The sequence below is a fragment of the Amblyomma mixtum genome, chromosome 9 (assembly GCF_055824585.1).
Source record: "Amblyomma mixtum isolate Tamu chromosome 9, ASM5582458v1, whole genome shotgun sequence".
In the NCBI taxonomy this organism is placed as follows: domain Eukaryota; kingdom Metazoa; phylum Arthropoda; class Arachnida; order Ixodida; family Ixodidae; genus Amblyomma; species Amblyomma mixtum.
In genome coordinates, this window is record NC_143020.1 from 2,467,764 (window position 1) to 2,486,508 (window position 18,745).

Consider the following 18,745-nt stretch of genomic DNA (forward strand, 5'->3'; position numbering starts at 1 on the left):
AAAAGTGCATCTTTTAGGATGTGCATTTTTGGCGAAAATAAGAACCTTATGGGCGACACACGGTTAAATTCATAATCATTGGCAGCACTTAGTGAGTCCAGGCCGGCTCACTTCTTTGTGTTCGTGTTCCCTGACAGCAGTGCTCAGCGGCTGCTATGCCATCCACGTTGACTTTTCTGTGGCTTGTCTGCCGCTAGCTGCCGCATTGTATTCCTTTAAGTTCTGAGGACTGCGGTGATACTAGAGAAATATATCTACTTATTCTTTGTACACACGACGTGAATACTGTCTCGAACGTTTACGCTACACGCATATTAGTGACCACGGAAATAAGAGCTAAAAAAGGATTTTGTACACATTGACTTTTGCAGACGGCTTGTTGATGTACTACTGCCCTTTTATTTTGCTTTATAAGCATATATAAGACAAGAGTGTGTTGTATGTCGCATGTCATGACCGCTTACAAAATTCTTGGATTCTTAGGTGTTATTCCTATTTCTGTTAGGCACACAGCAGTCTCTGGTGAGGTCACTTATTCTATTAAAATCTTCGTTCGTGGTCTTCTGGAGCATATTATTACTAGAGCTCTTCCTGCGACTGCGAGGTCACTATTGGTTTCTGCTCATTTCCCCGTAACTCCCGTTGTGTTCTTGTTTATGAGCGCTTGATTGTAGAGTATGTTTGTATGTTTATTCTTCTATGTATAGGTTTTGGTGATATCTGTCCCATATATGTTCCGAAAGGCAACCGTAATGCAGTGGGAAAGTACAATGCTATATTGAGCACTCTTGCGTTTCACAAACACCAGGCAACAAGCTTATTCTGGCGCTAAGCAACTTGTCTCGTAGGTTCGTTCAGCCACCTCTCATTGCGTGGATATACAGTCTGACTTTGTGTTGTGGAATTCGACTAATGCACGGAGATTTATAAATAAGTTCTCTGTGTTGCCTATTTGTGAACAAAACTCCACCAAAACAATGGTCACAACGAGTTGCTCGACACCTTCGCTGCAGGAAAACAGCTTCCTACCAAGACGCTACATATATAATTAAAAATGCACCTTTCGGGAATTAGACTAATAGCTAGCCCAGATAGTATGTAACACCTTACAATTCAGCGTGACACACACGGAAAAGGCAACAGAAAAAGACACAACTGACCACAAAAAGATGTCTTCGTATTCGGCACTTGTAAATTAATTCTTAGCCCTTTTCTTGTGCATAGCAATGAACATCCAGGCGCTATAATATTTATTTCTACCGCCAAAAAATAAGTATTTATGACGTTGCGGAAGTTTTTGTTGTTTGTTTTTAGTTATTATGTCAATGTTCAGTAGTCTTCTCCATTTGAATTCGGCGCTGGTACCACACCATAAGATGCTGTGCTTTGAACGTATTAGCTACATTGCATGTTTTGAGACATTAACATTCTCTCGCCCAATAAACATTTTTTCAGCATTTGAAGTCCAACATCTAGGGATGTTTTTTTCGCTGAACGGGGCATTTAGCGCTTCAGAATTGAAACATAGGCACATCGTAGCAACAACGTCGCGCCTCATCGGCGCAGTTTAAGGGCATCATAAAGGTGTAAAGGAGCGCGACCTCCGTCGCCTCATTTATGCCTTGGTCCTCAGCCGTGTGCTTTACGCTACCCCATACCTTCAACTATCCAAACATCACATAAACGTATTGGATGCCTCGATTCGCAAGGCATTCAAGGTAGCACTTCATCTTCCCCTCAACAGACCCACATACAGCTTACTAGGCCTGGACCTCCACAACACGATCGGGGAACTGGTGGAGGCCCACCGACAGGCCCAATACATCAGGCTCACACAAACCTTCACAAGTCAGTAATCCTGGATATGCTCGGAATCAGAATACCGGTCAACGACCCAATGCTCCTCACCATACCTCTGCTCCTTCACCGGGAGCTGCTCATCAAGCTTCTACCGAGGAATGTGCGCCCATCCCACCATGAGCAGCGCCGCAGCGCCCGTGCAAAACCACTCCACCCAGAGTACGGCCCCCAGCTGGACGCCGTATGGGTGGACGCTGCCTGCAATGGTGATGAAGCGGCAGCAGCTGTGGTGGAGTCCTCTTTATTCGCCCCCCCTTATACTACATCTCCACCCAGACACCTCTACAGAGAAAGCCGCCATTACAATTGCCATCACCCGCACGGAAGCTCGTACATTTCAACTTCGCATCCTCTCTCTATGGCCGGCGGACCCTGCCCCTCGTGGCCTAGAGAATCTCAAGACCTGGGAGAACTGGGAGACCTTGCTGCGCTCGAAGGACCCAGCCGTGCAGACCATCGCAACTGGTCAGGCTGCCAGTGTTATTGAGCTTAGGAGTATAAATACTTGAGTACAGTGCGGCCGTGAGGGAACCTAGTGGCGTGCCCAGAACTCCCACCTCCCTTAAACCACCCGAAAAAAAAAACTGAAAGAATAAGGGAATTGCCACGTCCGCCCTAGTGACTACTGCAGCGTGGCACCATCTCACGGCCAAGTGAACTTAGATACAGGCAATACAATCAGTGCTACGATAAGAACAGCACGGTTGCATAAAACTAGCGGAAATTTCCTGCGCAGCGAAGTAAAACAAATAAAACAAAAATTATCTCAAGCACGCCTCACGAGACATTTTTTGTTACCTTCTACCGTAACGCATGCTCATGCGTGGACGAAAGAGACCTCTAGAAAATGTCGCAGCTTTTTATGCTTCCGGAACAATCAAGATCTTTCTCATTCGATCGCGGCTTAGTTTGAGCACAAGCTCAGAGCATTGCTGAGACGATCTCTTGTCCGCTCTCACACGTGGTTATTGTGTGTATACTTCTCGCGTTTTAAGACAGAACCCTGACTAGCCACATTAAGAGAAATGCCGGCAGGTGCGTTAGTGCGTGTGCGTACTCACAGGTATTAGAGGAAATATCAGTGATCTAAATAGGGCGACGCCATCAAGCACCGTCATTTCAAGCAACCATATACAGGGTGTCCAAGCTAACTTGCACCAAGTTTTTGAAAAAAAATCAAAGTGTTCTTCCGAACTGAAATCGCGTGTATATTCTTAGTGGTTATCTGAAGTTACAGTACCATTTTTGCTCGGCCTACTTGAATAATTAGTGGAGATAAATAAATTAATTTTTTAAATATAGCTTGAAACGATCAGGCGTCAATAGGAAAGTTGTGCAGCTGCACTAATGTTGCCCATCCCAGGCAATTCCAACGAGATAGACTTAACGTGGCGGTTTTCATTTGGGAAAAACGAAAACCCGCGTAGCTTTAAAAAATATCACGCGAAAGTGCGCTCCGTGCACCCGAATGCGCCGCGATAACAGCGCTCTAATTCGTGCTTTGTAAAAAGCATCCTTCGCTTCGCGCCTTTCGTGCTGCACAACAGAGATCTTCGCGTTGTGCTTGGTTCCAAGATAAGCGCCAGTGGGTTCGGGCGGCAGTTGAAAGAAAGCGTGACTCCGGTTTCTGCGATGATAATTGCGCTTTAATGTTAGCAGAATGCATGCGGAGGAACGATGACAATCTCATGAGTTCAAATTTAGGAGCAAGACCCCCATAAGGAAAGACGAATTATAGCAAGCTAGATAACGCGGTCTGAATTACGCTGAAAAATGGGAGCCGTTTACAGCGTAAACCAAGACGGGCTGTTTTCTCCTCCCCACGCGATCAGGAACCTGATATTAATCCGGTCTATACCTTCAAACATATTACAACCTGCTATCAAGATAGTCGTCGCCTTTACCCTCGCCCATGTAAAGGCCTCAAGAAGAGGATGAGCGCCTCCTTCTCCGCCTTCTCACCAATACATTGCTGTGCCCGGCAGCACTAAAACATTTTGACCCCTTCTTTAGCAACAGCTGCCCGCACTGTAGTGCGGGGTCTTCGGACACCTATCATATGTTATAAAACTGCCCCTCCAACCCGGCCCCCCACCCCCGGCCTCCCTTCCTAGCCTATCGAATGTACCAAAATTGCATACGGGATGAGGACCCCCGACACCGTTACCTTATATGGGCCCCTGCTCATCAGGGGTTGGTAGGAAACGAGGCAGCAGACGCAGCCGCCCGTGTCACCCAATACATGGCTGTGCCCGGCAGCACTAAAACATTTTGACCCGTCCTTTAACGGCAGCTGCCCGCACTATAGTGCGGTGTCTTCTGACACCTATCACATGGTGTGGGCCTGCTGCTCCATTCCGGTTATTCCCCCCATCCCCAACCCAATCCGGGAGAACGGGGAGGCGACCCTGCTCGGCTGCCACGACTTACAGGCCCAACAAGCCTCAGTCAGGCGCGCCCGGGCGGCGACCACCGCCACAGGGGTCCCAAACTAGGGACCTTTACCTAGTGCTTGTAAGGATCGGTCCCTTAAGGGCTAATGCAAACATACCTGCTGTTCCTTCCAAAGAAATGTTTTCACCATCCCCACTGAGGTCCCAAACTAGAGACCTACAACAAGACGAGCGCATTGACTGACGCCATCATCAGGAAGGCAACAAAGCGAGCACTGGACCTCCCGGTGGCTACCTCCAACGCCAAACTGAAGGCGTTGGGAGTGGTAAACTGCTATCAGGAGTTGCGGGAGGCCCACCTCGTGAACCAATATACGCGGCTATCGCAGACGGTTCCTGGGCGCCGCCTGCTAAACCGCTTACACATCCAACACACATGCATACCAGAGGGGACGGAGAACATCCGGGTGCTGTGGCGCCACATGCTCTGAGTCGCTCCGCTCCCGCGTAACATGGACATGGATTCACATGAAGGCAGACGACAAGCGCGGGTTCGCACACTTGAGACGCAATATGGATATAAAGAGGGCGTCTACTACCTGGACATCACAGGGCCGTCGCCCGCAGGATTCTTCACGGCTGCCGTAGTCCACCGGGGAATGAATGTCGATGGGCTATCTTTTCAGGCCCAAAATTCAACACGAGCGGAGGAAGTCGCAATAGCTCTCGCTGTCGCCGATCCAAAATCGAAAACTGTTATCACAAACTCTCGCCGGGCCTGTGAACATTATCTTGCAGGCGAAATATCACCTCTTGCCTCGCAAATTCTAAGACGCGCTCTCGCCGATCCAACTCGCACAAAAGTGATCTGGGCTCCTGGCCACCAGGGTCTATGAGGCAATGAGGCCGCTGATGCGGCCGCCCGAGCGCTCACACACCGGGCTCCTCATCCTAGCTCTCCTGGCTCAGAAGCTCATTAACCGCTTCTGCGGTTCCGCGAAAACCTAATTCATTATTGCGACAGCCACCGTCTCTACCCGGCTCCTGCCAAGGAGCTGAGTAAGGCGGAGGAGCGAACTCTGCGGCGCCTGCAGGCAGGGACCCTTCTCTGTCCTGCCATAGCAAAACACTTCGATCCGAACACAGATGGGCGCTGCCCGCACTGTGGAGAGATCTGCGATATCTTTCACCTGGTGTGGGCATGTACTCAGAATCCTCACCTTCCCCTTTCCCCCACCCCCACCCGAGAGGCATGGGAGACTGCCCTCCTCAACTGCTCCACGCCGGAGTCCCAAACGACTCTGGTCAAGCGGGCGCGAGGCGGGGCCTCGTCGTGCGGTGTCCCGGACTAAGGATACCGACCATGCAGCAGAGTTTTTTTACCCTCAAGCTCTCTTTGAATAAAAGTTTTTCACCACCACCACCTAGTGTTTGTAAGGATCGGTCCCTTGCGGGCTGGTTCAAACATACTTCCTGTCCCTTCCAAATAAATCTTTTCAGCACAACCACCAGGAAGCCGAAATTATTCCGGAGGCCTCCACTACGGCGCCCATTCCGGGAGGACTGGGAGGAAATCCGGCTCGACTGCCATGACTTACAGGCCCAGCAGGCCTTAGTCGTGCACGCCCAGGAGGTGTGGTGGTGGTGAAAACATTTATTTAATCACAGAGAGAGGTGTTGGGGGTCATGACCTGAAGGGTCACGCCCTTACAACCACTAGGTGCGATGCCTAGTCAGGCACACCATTGGCGTTTGCCGCAGCCCGGGCGCGCTGCGTTAAGGCCCTTTGGGCCTCGAGGGTGCAGCAACCGGACAGGGTCGCCTCCCAGTCCTCTCGGGTGGGGTTCGGGATAGGGGGTAGCGATGGGTTCTGCTGGCAGGCCCACACCATGTGGTAGGTGTCAGACACCGCCCCGCAGTGTGAGCACCGCCCGTCGAATTTTGGATCGAAATGCTGTAGAATTGCCGGGCACAACATCGTGTTGGTGAGCAGGCGCAGGAGTACCCGCTCGTTGACCTTCCCCAGCCCTTTGCATGGGGTGGGAAGAGTTTGGTGCGTGGATTTGTAACAATCACATATTTCCTTAAAAGTGTAAATCGGATTTAAATGGAAGTCCTGGTCGGCGTCGGGTCCCGTGGGAAATGCCCGGAGAGAGAGCGCGTGGGCGCCGGCGTCGGCTGCCTCATTTCCGTGGACGCGTTGGTGACCTGGAGCCCAAACGATAGATCGGTGCGCGGGATCCGAGTCTCGGCTACAATTTTGGTAAATGCGATAAGCTAGGGGAGTAACCCACCCTTGCGTGACGTTTCGACAAGCCTCTCGTGAGTCGGTGATTATGTATTTGGAGGAGGTGTCAGAGGATGCCAAAGCGATGGCAACCTCTTCTGCGTGAATTGCTGACTGGGCCTTGAAAGTAAGTGCGTCTACTGTTTTACTCTCGTGGACGACCGTGGCCGTGTACCATCCCCTGGAGTCCGGGCCGGACGCGTCCACGTAGAAGACTCCTGGTTTGCTCCGAAAATGGCGGTCCAAGGCTTCCGCCCGCGCCAGGCGCCTGCCATTATGATCCTCTTTGGACATATTGGTGGGGAGAGGCCGCACGTGGAGGGCGCGTCTCCAGTGTACGGGAAGGCGGCATCTCTCCTCTGTGAATTGAGTGTGCTGGATGTGTAGTCGGGCTAAAAGGCGGCGACCCCACCCTGTCTTTGTGAGACGAGTGTATTGGTTGTTGAGGTGGGCCTCCCGAAGCTCCCTAAAAGTGCTCACCATCCCCAGTGCCATAAGGCGGCTGGTAGAGGTAGAAACTGGGAGCTCCAGCGCTCGTTTCATGATTATGCGGAGGATGACCTCGAGGGAATCCTCTTCCTGTTTCCGCAGGTGGAGGTAGGGAGTCGAATGCAAGATTCGACTGGTCACGAATGCGTTCGCCAGCCGCAAGGCGTCTTTGCATCGTAACCAACCGCGCTTGTTGGAAACCCGGCGGACCATGCGGCCCACCTGGTCCCCCACCTGCCGGAGCTTGGCGAGTGTTGTGTCGCAGCGTCGCTGGTTGTGTATGAAGAGTCCTTGGACTCTGATTTCCTTCGATTCGCGAATGGGACCGCTTTGCAACGAGATATTGATTTGGGTCGAGCATGTGCGCGAGGGACGTAAATGCACGAATTCCGATTTCTGCGGGGAGCATTACAGACCACAGTCTCGAGCATAGCGGTCCACTATGCTGGCGGCCGTTTGCAGGCTGGTCTCCATATCCCCCAGGCGTCCTTGCGTAGCCAAGATGGTGATGTCGTCGGCGTACAGCGCCTGCTGGACCCCTTCGACCGCTCCAAGCAGGGCGGGTAGGCGCATCATGGCAATGTTGAATAGCAGAGGGGACAGCACCGCGCCTTGTGGAGTCCCCCTCGTGCCGAGCAGGAAAAGTCCGTGCTCTTCGTCCTGTATTCGGATGTAGGACAGTCTGTCCGTGATAGATTGTTTAATGTAATTGAAGGTATTGGTGATGCAGTGGGTTTGACTCAAATCTGTGAGTATGACCTCGTGAGTTACGTTATCGAACGCTCCTTTCAGGTCGAGCGCAAGGACAATTTTATCGTTTTGGGGGTGTGTAATGGGGTTCAAGATTTCGCGGTCGAGTTGGAGCAGGACATCCTGTGCGGATCTATGTGGACGAAATCCGAACATGTTGTCCGCGAAGGTGTTGTGTTGTTCGATGTACTCGGACAGCCGATCCCGCACCATCGTCTCCATCAATTTTCCCACACACGAGGCTAGAGAGATTGGGCGGAGGTTGTCCGTGTCGATCGGTTTCCCGGCCTTCGGGATGAAGGTGACAAGAGCCGTCTTCCAGTCAATGGGGAGCGGGGTTTCCCCCGTCCAGATCGCATTGATGTATTCTAGAAGGCACTGGTACGCTGAATCAGGAAGGTTCGCCAAATGTTTGATGGTGGCCTTGTCCCGGCCCGGTGTGGTGCCCCTCTTCATTTTGGCCAGACCCGCCCGCAGATCGTGAAGCTGGACAGGCTTGTCCAACTACGAGTTTTCCCTGCCGGCGTAGGAGTAGGCCGATCTGCGGGCGTCCTGCGTTGTGCACAGGTAGCGATCCCGGAGCGCCTGTGCCAACTGCGTTGTATTTCTTTGGAAGGCGTGCATGGCTTTGTGTAGTTCCTTACCCTAACCCACTATCATCCCTCCTTCCCCACTCCTGCTTGCGCCCTATGCCCAGAACCCTTCGCTTCTTCCCTCCACATCCTTACCCTTTCCCGGCGGACCCTCCCCCGCGGGACCTAGAGAACCTCAAGACCTGGGAGGACTGGGAGACCCTGCTGCATTCGGAGGACCCGGCCGTGCAGACCATCGCCACCGGCCGTGCTGCCAGTGTTATGGACCTCAGGAACATAAACACTTGAGTGCAGTGGGGTCGTGCGGGGACCCTGGGGCGTGCCCCGAATTCCTTTGTAAATAAAGTTTTCTCTCTCTCTCTCTTGCTTCTGCGTTTCTGTGCGGCTATGTGCTGGGTTGATGAGGGCTCGGAAGAGCCGCCACGTGTTGCGGCTCGACATCTGCCTCGCCGCCGTGTTGCAGCGATCTACCCAGTTGGAGTCAGCGAGTTGGGCCGCGTACTCTGCTGCCTGCCGGGTGTGGTCCGCAATGCGCGCTTTGAGCTTCTTGTTGTGTTTCTGGCGCTTCCAGCGGCGCGTGAGGCCGCGGCGCGCTTCCCAGAGGTGGAGGAGGTGGTTGTCCGCGCCCGTGACCACCTCTGTAATCTGTATCTGCTTCTCGTGGGAGCGAAGGTGCGATATGACTGACCGGGACCAGTTTGCGTATCCTTGCTCTGTGATGTTCGTGTTGGTGTCGGATGGGAAATTTTTGCGAAAGGTGGTCCAATTTGGGATGCGTGCTAGTGTGGTAGGGCGCTTTAAGGGGCGTGTATAAACAGTGGTGTTGATGATGCAGCGGTCGCTGCCGAGGGTATCCTCGGTGTTGATCCAGTTTGCGTGTCCCAGGTGGCGGCCACAGCCATTGGGGTCCCAAATTACGGACCGCCATCTGGTACTTAAAGGACTGGCCCCTCAACGGGCTGTTCCAAGCATTCTTCCTCTTCCTTCCAAATAAATGTTTACACCACAACTACCCCTTTCTCTCAATCTTCTTTCCCTCGACAGTTCCTCCCTTCCCTTACGGCGCGGTTCGGATGTCCACCGAGATGCGAAAATTGCTGCCCATTTCCTTTCCTCATATACCAATTTTCATCTTCACATACCTGTCTAGACTAGTGTCGTCTAGATCGGCTAACTTATTGTCCTTCGCAGCACTGATTATGAACTGCGCTCGGATAACGGTCAGGAGACAGGCGACGAAATATTGTAACGTTTTGTAAGTATCCCAGTGTTGCATTCTTTTCAAACTGCGTTACTGGACATCAAAATATAATTAATATAAATGCAAATAGTTGCGCTTTCAGCCAAGCCTTCTTTGAACGCTCGAATAAAAGACATGATGGTAGCATCTTTATACAACAGCGGAGTAATCAGCATTGGCAGAGTTCTGGCTCACTGAGTTCAGTCGATCAAGAGAAGGCGTTCGACTTTTTAGAGCACGAGTATATTTACGGGACGCTGGATGCTTTCGGTTTCCCAGCTTCTTTCGTGCTTCTCATTAAAGAGATGTACAGACATATTTCAAGCACTCTGTTCCTCGATGGCCGGGAAAGTACCGCGTTTGATGTTCGCCGTGGCGTCCGTCAAGGTTGTCCGCTCTCCCCCCTTTTGTTTGTCTTAGCATTAGAGCCTTTCCTCTTGGCAGTGAATCGCCACTCCCTTATTAGAGGTATGGCTTTGCCAGGGAGCGAAGCGGTACGCGTCACTGCTTATGCAGATGACATCACTCTGTACTTAGCTGATGAACGCAGCTTGCTTGAAACTCTAAATGTTTTTCGTGAGTACGCCTCCTTGTCTGGAGCTGCTCTTAATTACCCGAAGAGTTGTTACTTTTTTGCGGGGTCTACCCAGACTCGTATTTCATCTGCAGTACCTTTGCAGTGGTGCGCGCAGATGCGCATTTTAGGTGTGACCTACGACTGTGCTGGAATATGGGATGGTGTGTGGTCTTCGGTCGTCAACGACATTACAGCTCGTGTGCGAAGGGCGCAGACATTCGACCTGCCTCTGCTTGAGAGGCGCTACCTGGTTCAGTCAGTCATTCTCGGTGCCTTCTGGTACCTTTGCTATACTGTTAAACCACCCCTCCGTGTCATAAGGCGGGTGCAGACTACAGTTTTTTCTTTTTTAGAGCGCAGCTCTTTGGCGTCCGTTCCTGGGTTTCGCGTCGTCGTCGGCGTCGGCGTCGGCCTCGTAACCAGCTCCGCCCCCAATGTCTCGCTTTTCAATTGGTCGAAATGCTCGTGACGTCACAGTGCGCGAATTTCAAATGGGGCCAATTGTACTTTGGCTAGTAACCATGCAACCAATCAAAGGGATCGTATAGTGATGCTGCAGCTAAGTTGGACTGAGTTTAGTTAATTGCTTAATTAATCAATTAGCCTAATTAATATACAGGAGAATGAAGAGGTCAGAAGAAAAGAAAAGAAAGAAAGACGCACGCCGCAGCGACAACAGCGTCCGCGGAAGGAGACGCTGCTGAAAAAAACAGATAAGTACGAAGCCGCGCTCCCTCCACCACCACGCACTTCCCCACTCAGTAAGACGTTGCTCGTTTCATATACGTTGTGTCGAACATCCTAGACAGTTCCAACAATTGACAGGTTAATGACTGAACACGATGGATATAAATACAATGATATAAATATGAAATAGCCTAATTAACCTTTCTAGTTAGACCGCATAAATCAATAAAACCGAGAACGAAATTGGTCGAGTTGGGGAATCGAACCAGGGTCTCCGGAGTGCGATACGAGCACGCTAGCCACTCCGTAATGCCAGCTGAATGGTTTGGAATGAACAAAGGCGCGTCTAGCTAATACGGCGTCTTCGTTCACTCCCATCTTCCCCCTTTCGCTTACGGCGAGGTGCAGGTGTCCACCCAGATATGCGAGAGAACATTTCCTTTCCTCAAAAAATAAATTTACCGGAGCAGTGGGAGACTCTGCTGTCCAGCGACCGCTGTGAAGACCAAGAAGGTCTGGTACAGCGAGCTCAACGGGCGGCAGTGGCCAGCGGAGCCCTGGACTGAGGGCAACCGACCACTGATTAGAGGCGGACGACTTCGACAGAGAAGACTCCTGGGGGTAAAATCAAGGAGAAAACGTCTCTGAAGATGCTCCCAAACCGCAGGAAAAAGGACTAGAGTAAAATAAAGTTTTTCCTTCCTTCCTTCCTTACCGTCCAGCAAGGCGTACAGCCGAATTGGCGATGGCGTTCTGTGGACTCCCTGGCAGCGTTGCAAGACGCTGTCGCGTTCCACTCTTACAGGCGAAGCTTAACATGTTAACCACACATCAGTAGCACACGCAGACAGCCAATGGACGCGTCATTCGCTGGCAGCAATTGATTCATCATTCACAACCACATTCTTAACGTACGCTCCCTTGCCGCACATGCCAAGGACGTACACCACGATCACATTCTGCGCCATTCCTCTGTACTTTGCTTTGCTGAAACCTGGATGGATCCCGAAGAGCCTCTCGAAATCATAGATTTCCTATACTGCTGTGGTGCTCGCAGAGACCACAACAGAGCGGCGGGAGTCGCTATCTACTTGCGCACAGGTCTCTCTGCAATACCAGTCGAAATGTTTGGCACGTCACATGAAGTTGGCGAACTGTGCGCCGCAAAGTTGCCCAACGGCTTGCTGGTAGTAGCTGCCTACTTCGCCCCTACCGCACTCACGAAAGACGTCGTGCACTTCCTGCAACTCGCATTAACCGTCCATCGATCCACACCGATGTTAGTAGTGGGGGACTTTAATGTTGACATAAACACAAACAGCAATTTCCTAACACTTATGCGGGAGAACATCCCGTTCCTCTCGCTCGTAACGCGTCCCACGGCTGTGACAACCTCGCGAGGCACTTGTATAGATCTCGTCTTTGAGAATCAAGCATTGGTGTACCAATTCGAACATATATCACTCTATTTCTCCGACCACAAAGCTTCCTTCATGACTGTCAAGAACTGTTAGTGCAGTCTTTGTTAAAAGAATACGTGTGAAAAATAAAAAAAAAATTCTGTGATAGCGCATACATGTGTTGCTCGATCCCTTTGCCTCAATCTATCGAAAAGGTGAAACAGCTTATTTGCTGCGCTCAAATTTCGCATTAGGAAGTAACGTAATCGTCGGTAATTTTTTTTGGTCAGGCGGTACCGAGCTTGTGGCTCGTGCTGTTCTTGGACAACCACGGGAGAGAGGAGGTTTTGCCTTTCCAAATTTGTCTGTTACGTCCTCGCTGTTAGCTTTAAAGGGTATTTTGCGTATCCTGCTAGGAAACGCGTCTCCGGCGCGAACCCTGACTCGGTACTTTTTGGGCCCTTCTTTGCGCTTTTTGGATCCCGCGGCCCCCGTTAATAAAGGACCTCAGTCAGAGCAACCTTCCGCTTTCTATGCCTCGTCAGTGGCCTTTTACAGGCATGTAACAGCAGTAGCACCTGATGTCAACATCGTCGCAGACCGTGTGGTGGATATTATGGGCTCGCTGTTGTTGCCTGTTGTGCCGGCGGCTCGCCGCTCACTTATGCGCCGCGTTCAGTGGGCGCGCTTAGCGTCGACACCTCTCCCAGACCATCTACGCGACTTTGTCTGGAAACTTGGCTGGGCAGTGCTCCCTACTTGTGATCGGTTAGAGCGATGGGGTGTTTTACGCTCCAGTATCTGTCCGAATTGCCCACTGCCGGAATCTAATCGCCACGCTACAGTCACCTGCGTGGTAGCGCGTGTCTTTTGGCGCGCGGTTCATGCGGGATTCCGTGGGCAGGGCATTTCGTATTTCGTCTCCCGCGGCCGATTCCCCAGCGGCCGTTTTGCTCGCCTGTTAATTGTTGCGGGTCTTTTTAGTTTATGGCGCAGTCGATGCGCCGCGGTCGCTGGTGGCTTTCGACGCCGCGCTGTGTGGCCGATTCTCGGCCGTCTCCGACGGGAGCTCATCAGTTTTTTGTCCGAGGAACTCTTTTTCTTGGGTGCGGAAGAGTTCCTCCGGCAATGGTCATGCCCATTCATTTCTGTGAATAATAGTCGTCTTGTCCTGGTTTTTAGGCCAAACTGGCGCTAAGGTGTCTTTTTAAATATTTCAATGTCAAATTATTGCCTTTTCACCCTTGTGTCAATAGGTATTCTATTCTGTTTTACATCGCCCACGAGCAATTCATATTAGTTAGAGATGTTTATGGTAGCTGTTTAATTGGCTCGCCTTACATGCTTATTGTCATGTGTTCTTGAAAATGTCACTGTACCTGGTAACCTTGGCATGTGTACATATGTAAATAAAATTTTTTCTAAACATGAAACACAAAAGTCACATCGAAACACAAAAGTCACATCGATGATGATGATTATTACGTGCAGTGAATGACTTTTGTTTGCAGGGCGACAGGAGTCGCCGTCGTACCTTGAGTGATCGCTTTTCCGTAATCGAGCGACACTAGTCGCGAACTGTACTCTTGTATTTTTTGAGGGACTGGTCCCTTATCGTGTAACCATGGGGTCCAATAAAATTCTCTTGAGTCCATCGATGAAAAGCCTGCGGACTAAGGATACAGGCGACATGTTTTGTTGTGGGCTCCGCTATACATACCGAAGTGCACATGGGTAAATGGGTGGACGGAAGATGGGAGAGAGAGAGAGAGAGAGAGAAAAGCTTTATTACGATAGGAATTCGTGGCACGTCCCAGGCGTACAGAGCCTCACGCCAGCTCTACCACCCACAGCGGCATGCGCTCTATGCCGAGAACCCTTCACCTCTTCCCTCCACATCCTTTCCCTCTGCCCGACTGACCCTCCCCTGCGGGACCTAGAGAACATGGTGAAACATAATTGCGCTTTTGAAAATACAGGACAAAACAGGGACGACACAAACTCGTGCGCGAACTGTCAACTGAAGTTTTATTGTGATGAACACACATAAATAAGGTTCACGTCATAACATAAATCACCAAAATTTATGTGTGTTCATCGCAATAAAACTTCAGTTGACAGTTTGCGCACGAGAGTTTGTGTCGTCCCTGTTGTGTCCCAAGCGCAATTATGTTTGACCATGTTAACTACCAACTAGCCCAATTTGAAACCCTCTTAATGACCTCAAGACCTGGGAGGACTGGGAGACCCTGCTGCGCTCGGAAGACCCGGCCGTGCAGACCACCGCCACCGGCCGTGCTGCCAGTGTTATGGACCTTGGGAACATAAACACTTGTGTGCAGTAGGGTCGTGCGGGGACCCTGGGGCGTGCCCCGAATTCCTGTGTAAATAAAGTTTTTAAGGCGAAAGCCTTTATTGTCTCATCGTTGTAAGCAGCAGTTGTCGACAGAAATGTCACGCTTTTCAATTGGTCGAAACGGTCGTGACGTCACAGTGCCCGAATTTCAAACGCGGCCAATTGTACTTTGGCTAGTAACCATGCAACCAATTGAAGGGATCGTACAGTGATGCTCCAAGTGGGACTGAGCTTAGTTATTGCTTAATTACCCAATTAGCCTAATTAACTTTTCTAGTCAGCCATATAAATAAATAAAACCGAGTAGTAAATTGGTCGAGCTCGGGAATCGAACCCGAAGAGGCGAAAGCGTTTTCCGCACCACTTTCGCTGCTTCTGTGGCACTGGTGGCGTCACATATAATTGAGTACTAATTACTAATAGATGAGAAATCGCTAATTAATGGTTAATTAAATATTAATGCCTGAATACTAATTAACTGCTAATTAATAACGCTTAAGTTTCGCCTTTAGGAGTGGAACGCAACAGCGTGTTGTAGCGCGGCCAGGGAGTCCACGGAACGCCACCACCCGTTCGGCGCGATGCGTTGCCTTTTCAGCGCAACGCTTTTTGAGGAAAGGAAATGGCGCAGTAACTGTCTCGCATTCCTCGATGGACAGCCGTCAAAATTCAGGGGGGCACTTTTTTGACCTAAAGTGTGGTCACTGACGTGTGGTTAAGATGTTAGCTTCGCCTCTAAGAGTGCAACGCGACAGCGTCTTGCAACGCTGCCTGGGAGTCCATAGAACGCCATCGCCCATTCGGTTCTACGCCTCGCTCGTCGTTAAATTGGTTTCTGAGGTAAGGAAATGTATCTGTCTCTCATACCTCGGTGGACACCTAAACCTCGCCAGGAGGAAAGGGAGGAGAATGGGAGTGAGCGAAGACACCGTATTCCCTAGACGCGCCTTTGTTCATTCCAAACCATCGAGCTGGCATGGCGGAGTGAGTAGCATGCTCGACTCGCACGCCGAGGACCGGGGTTCGATTCCCGAGCTCGACCAATTTACTACTCGGTTTTATTTATTTATATGGCCTGAGTAGGAAAGTTAATTAGGCTAATTGGGTAATTAAGCAATTAACTAAGCTCAGTCCCAAATGGAGCATCACTATACGATCCCTTCAATTGGTTGCATGGTTACTAGCCAAAGTACAATTTGCCCCGTTTGAAATTCGGGCACTGTGACGTCACGACCGTTTCGACCAACTGAAAAGCGTGACATTTCTGTCGACAACTGCTGCTTACGACGATGAGACATTAAAGGCATTCGCCTTAAAGCATTTTGACCCCTCCTTTAGCGGCCGCTGCCCGCACTGTTCTGCGGTGTCTTCGGACACCTATCACATGACACCTATCACCTATCACATGCTCAGCTGCCGCGACTTACAGGCCCAGCAAGCCTTAGTAGGGCGCGCCGGCACGGTGGCCACCGCCACTGGGGTCCCATACTAGAGACCTCCACCTAGTGCTTGTAAGGTTCGGTCCCTTAAAGGCTCAACGAAAGATACCTCCGTCCCTGCCTAAAAAATTTTATCACCACCAGCTGCCCCTCTTGTCACCTGGCTGCTGCTGCTGAGGTCAAATGAAGAGGACAGACTTAAAGAATAGGCGGATACCAAGAACCAGGACCAATCGCGCCAGTGCCGCAGTAATGTATGATTGATTTTGTTTATGGAGGTTTAACGTCCCAAAGCGACTGAGGCACTCTGGAACGCCGTAATGAAGTGCTCCAGAAATTTTCACGACCTCGGAATTCATTGACGTGCACTGACATCGACTAGTACACGGGCCTTTAGAATTTTGCCTCCACCGAAATTCGTATGCTGCAGTAGGGAAAGAACCTGCATCCTTTGGGTCGACAGCCGAGCGCCTCAACCACTGAGCTGCGACAGCGGCTGAGTAAGGTAGGTATGCATGAAAAAATTCAGGGGGGCACTTTGTTTACCTAAAGTGCGGTGAGGCAAAAGCGTTAAGCGCGGTGTTGCTCCTTGTGTCACTGGTGTGTAGTTAAGATGTCAAGCTTCGCGTCTGAGTGGAACGCAAAGCGCCTTGCAACGCTGCCAGCCATGCCAGACCATCGCCACCGGCCGTGCTGCCAGTGTTATGAACCTTAAGAACATAACCACTTGAGTGCAGTGGGGTCGTGCGGGGACCCTGGGGCGTGCCCCGAATTCCTGTTCAAGTTTTTCTCTCTCTCTCTCTCCATCGCCCGTTCGGCTGTACACCTTGCTCGTACGTGAATTGCTTTTTGAGGAAAGGAAATGTATCTGTCTCACATATATAGGTGGACACCTGAACCCCGCCGTAACGGGAAGGGAGGAAGATGGGAGTGAACGAAAAGACCGTATTTACTAGACGCCCCTTTGTTCATGCGGGCAATAAAGACAAAAAAAAATTACCGACGATTACGTTACTTCGTAATGCGAAATTTGAGCGCAGCAAATAAGCTGTTTCACCTTTTCGATAGATTGAGGCAAAGAAATCGAGCAACACATGTATGCGCTATCACAGAATTTTTTTTTTATTTTTCACACGTATTCCTTTAACAAAGACTCCACTAACAGTTCTTGACAGTCATGAAGGAAGCTTTGTGGTCGGAGAAATAGACTGATATATGTTCGACTTGGTACACCAATGCTTGATTCTCAAAGACGAGATCTATACAAGTGCCTCGCGAGGTTGTCACAGCCGTGGGACGCGTTACGAGCGAGAGGAACGGGATGTTCTCCCGCATAAGTGTTAGGAAATTGCTGTTTGTCTTTATGTCAACATTAAAGTCCCCCACTACTAACATCGGTGTGGATCGATGGACGGTTAATGCGAGTTGCAGGAAGTGCACGACGTCTTTCGTGAGTGCGGTAGGGGCGAAGTAGGCAGCTACTACCAGCAAGCCGTTGGGCAACTTTGCGGCGCACAGTTCGCCAACTTCATGTGACGTGCCAAACATTTCGACTGGTATTGCAGAGAGACCTGTACGCAAGTAGATAGCGACTCCCGCCGCTCTGTTGTGGTCTCTGCGAGCACCACAGCAGTATAGGAAATCTATGATTTCGAGAGGCTCTTCGGGATCCATCCAGGTTTCAGCAAAGCAAAGTACAGAGGAATGGCGCAGAATGTGATCGTGGTGTACGTCCTTGGCATGTGCGGCAAGGGAGCGTACGTTAAGAATGTGGTTGTGAATGATGAATCAAGTGCTGCCAGCGAATGACGCGTCCATTGGCTGTCTGCGTGTGTTACTGATGTGTGGTTAACATGTTAAGCTTCGCCTGTAAGAGTGGAACGCGACAGCGTCTTGCAACGCTGCCAGGGAGTCCACAGAACGCCATCGCCAATTCGGCTGTACGCCTTGCTGCACGGTAAATTTATTTTTTGAGGAAAGGAAATGTATCTCTCTGGCATACCTGGGTGGACACCTGCACCTCGCCGTAAGGGAAAGGGGGAAGATGGGAGTGAACGAAGACGCCGTATTAGCTATACGCGCCTTTGTTCATTCCAAACCATTCAGCTGGCATTACGGAGTGGCTAGCGTGCTCGTATCGCACTCCGGAGACCCTGGTTCGATTCCCCAACTCGACCAATTTCGTTCTCGGTTTTATTGATTTATGCGGTCTAACTAGAAAGGTTAATTAGGCTATTTCATATTTATATTCTTGTATTTCTATCCATCGTGTTCTGTCATTAACCTGTCAATTGTTGGAACTGTCTAGGATGTTCGACACAACGTATATGAAACGAGCAACGTCCTACTGAGTGGGGAAGTGCGTGGTGGTGGAGGGAACGCGGCTTCGTACTCATGTTTTTTTTTCAGAGAGAGAGAGAGAGAAAACTTTATTTACAAAGGAATTCGGGGCACGCCCCAGGGTCCCCGCACGACCCCACTGCACTCAAGTGTTTATGTTCCTGAGGTCCATAACACTGGCAGCACGGCCGGTGGCGATGGTCTGCACGGCCGGGTCCTCCGAATGCAGCAGGGTCTCCCAGTCCTCCCAGGTCTTGAGGTTCTCTAGGTCCCGCGGGGGAGGGTCCGCCGGGCAGAGGGAAAGGATGTGGAGGGAAGAAGCGAAGGGTTCTGG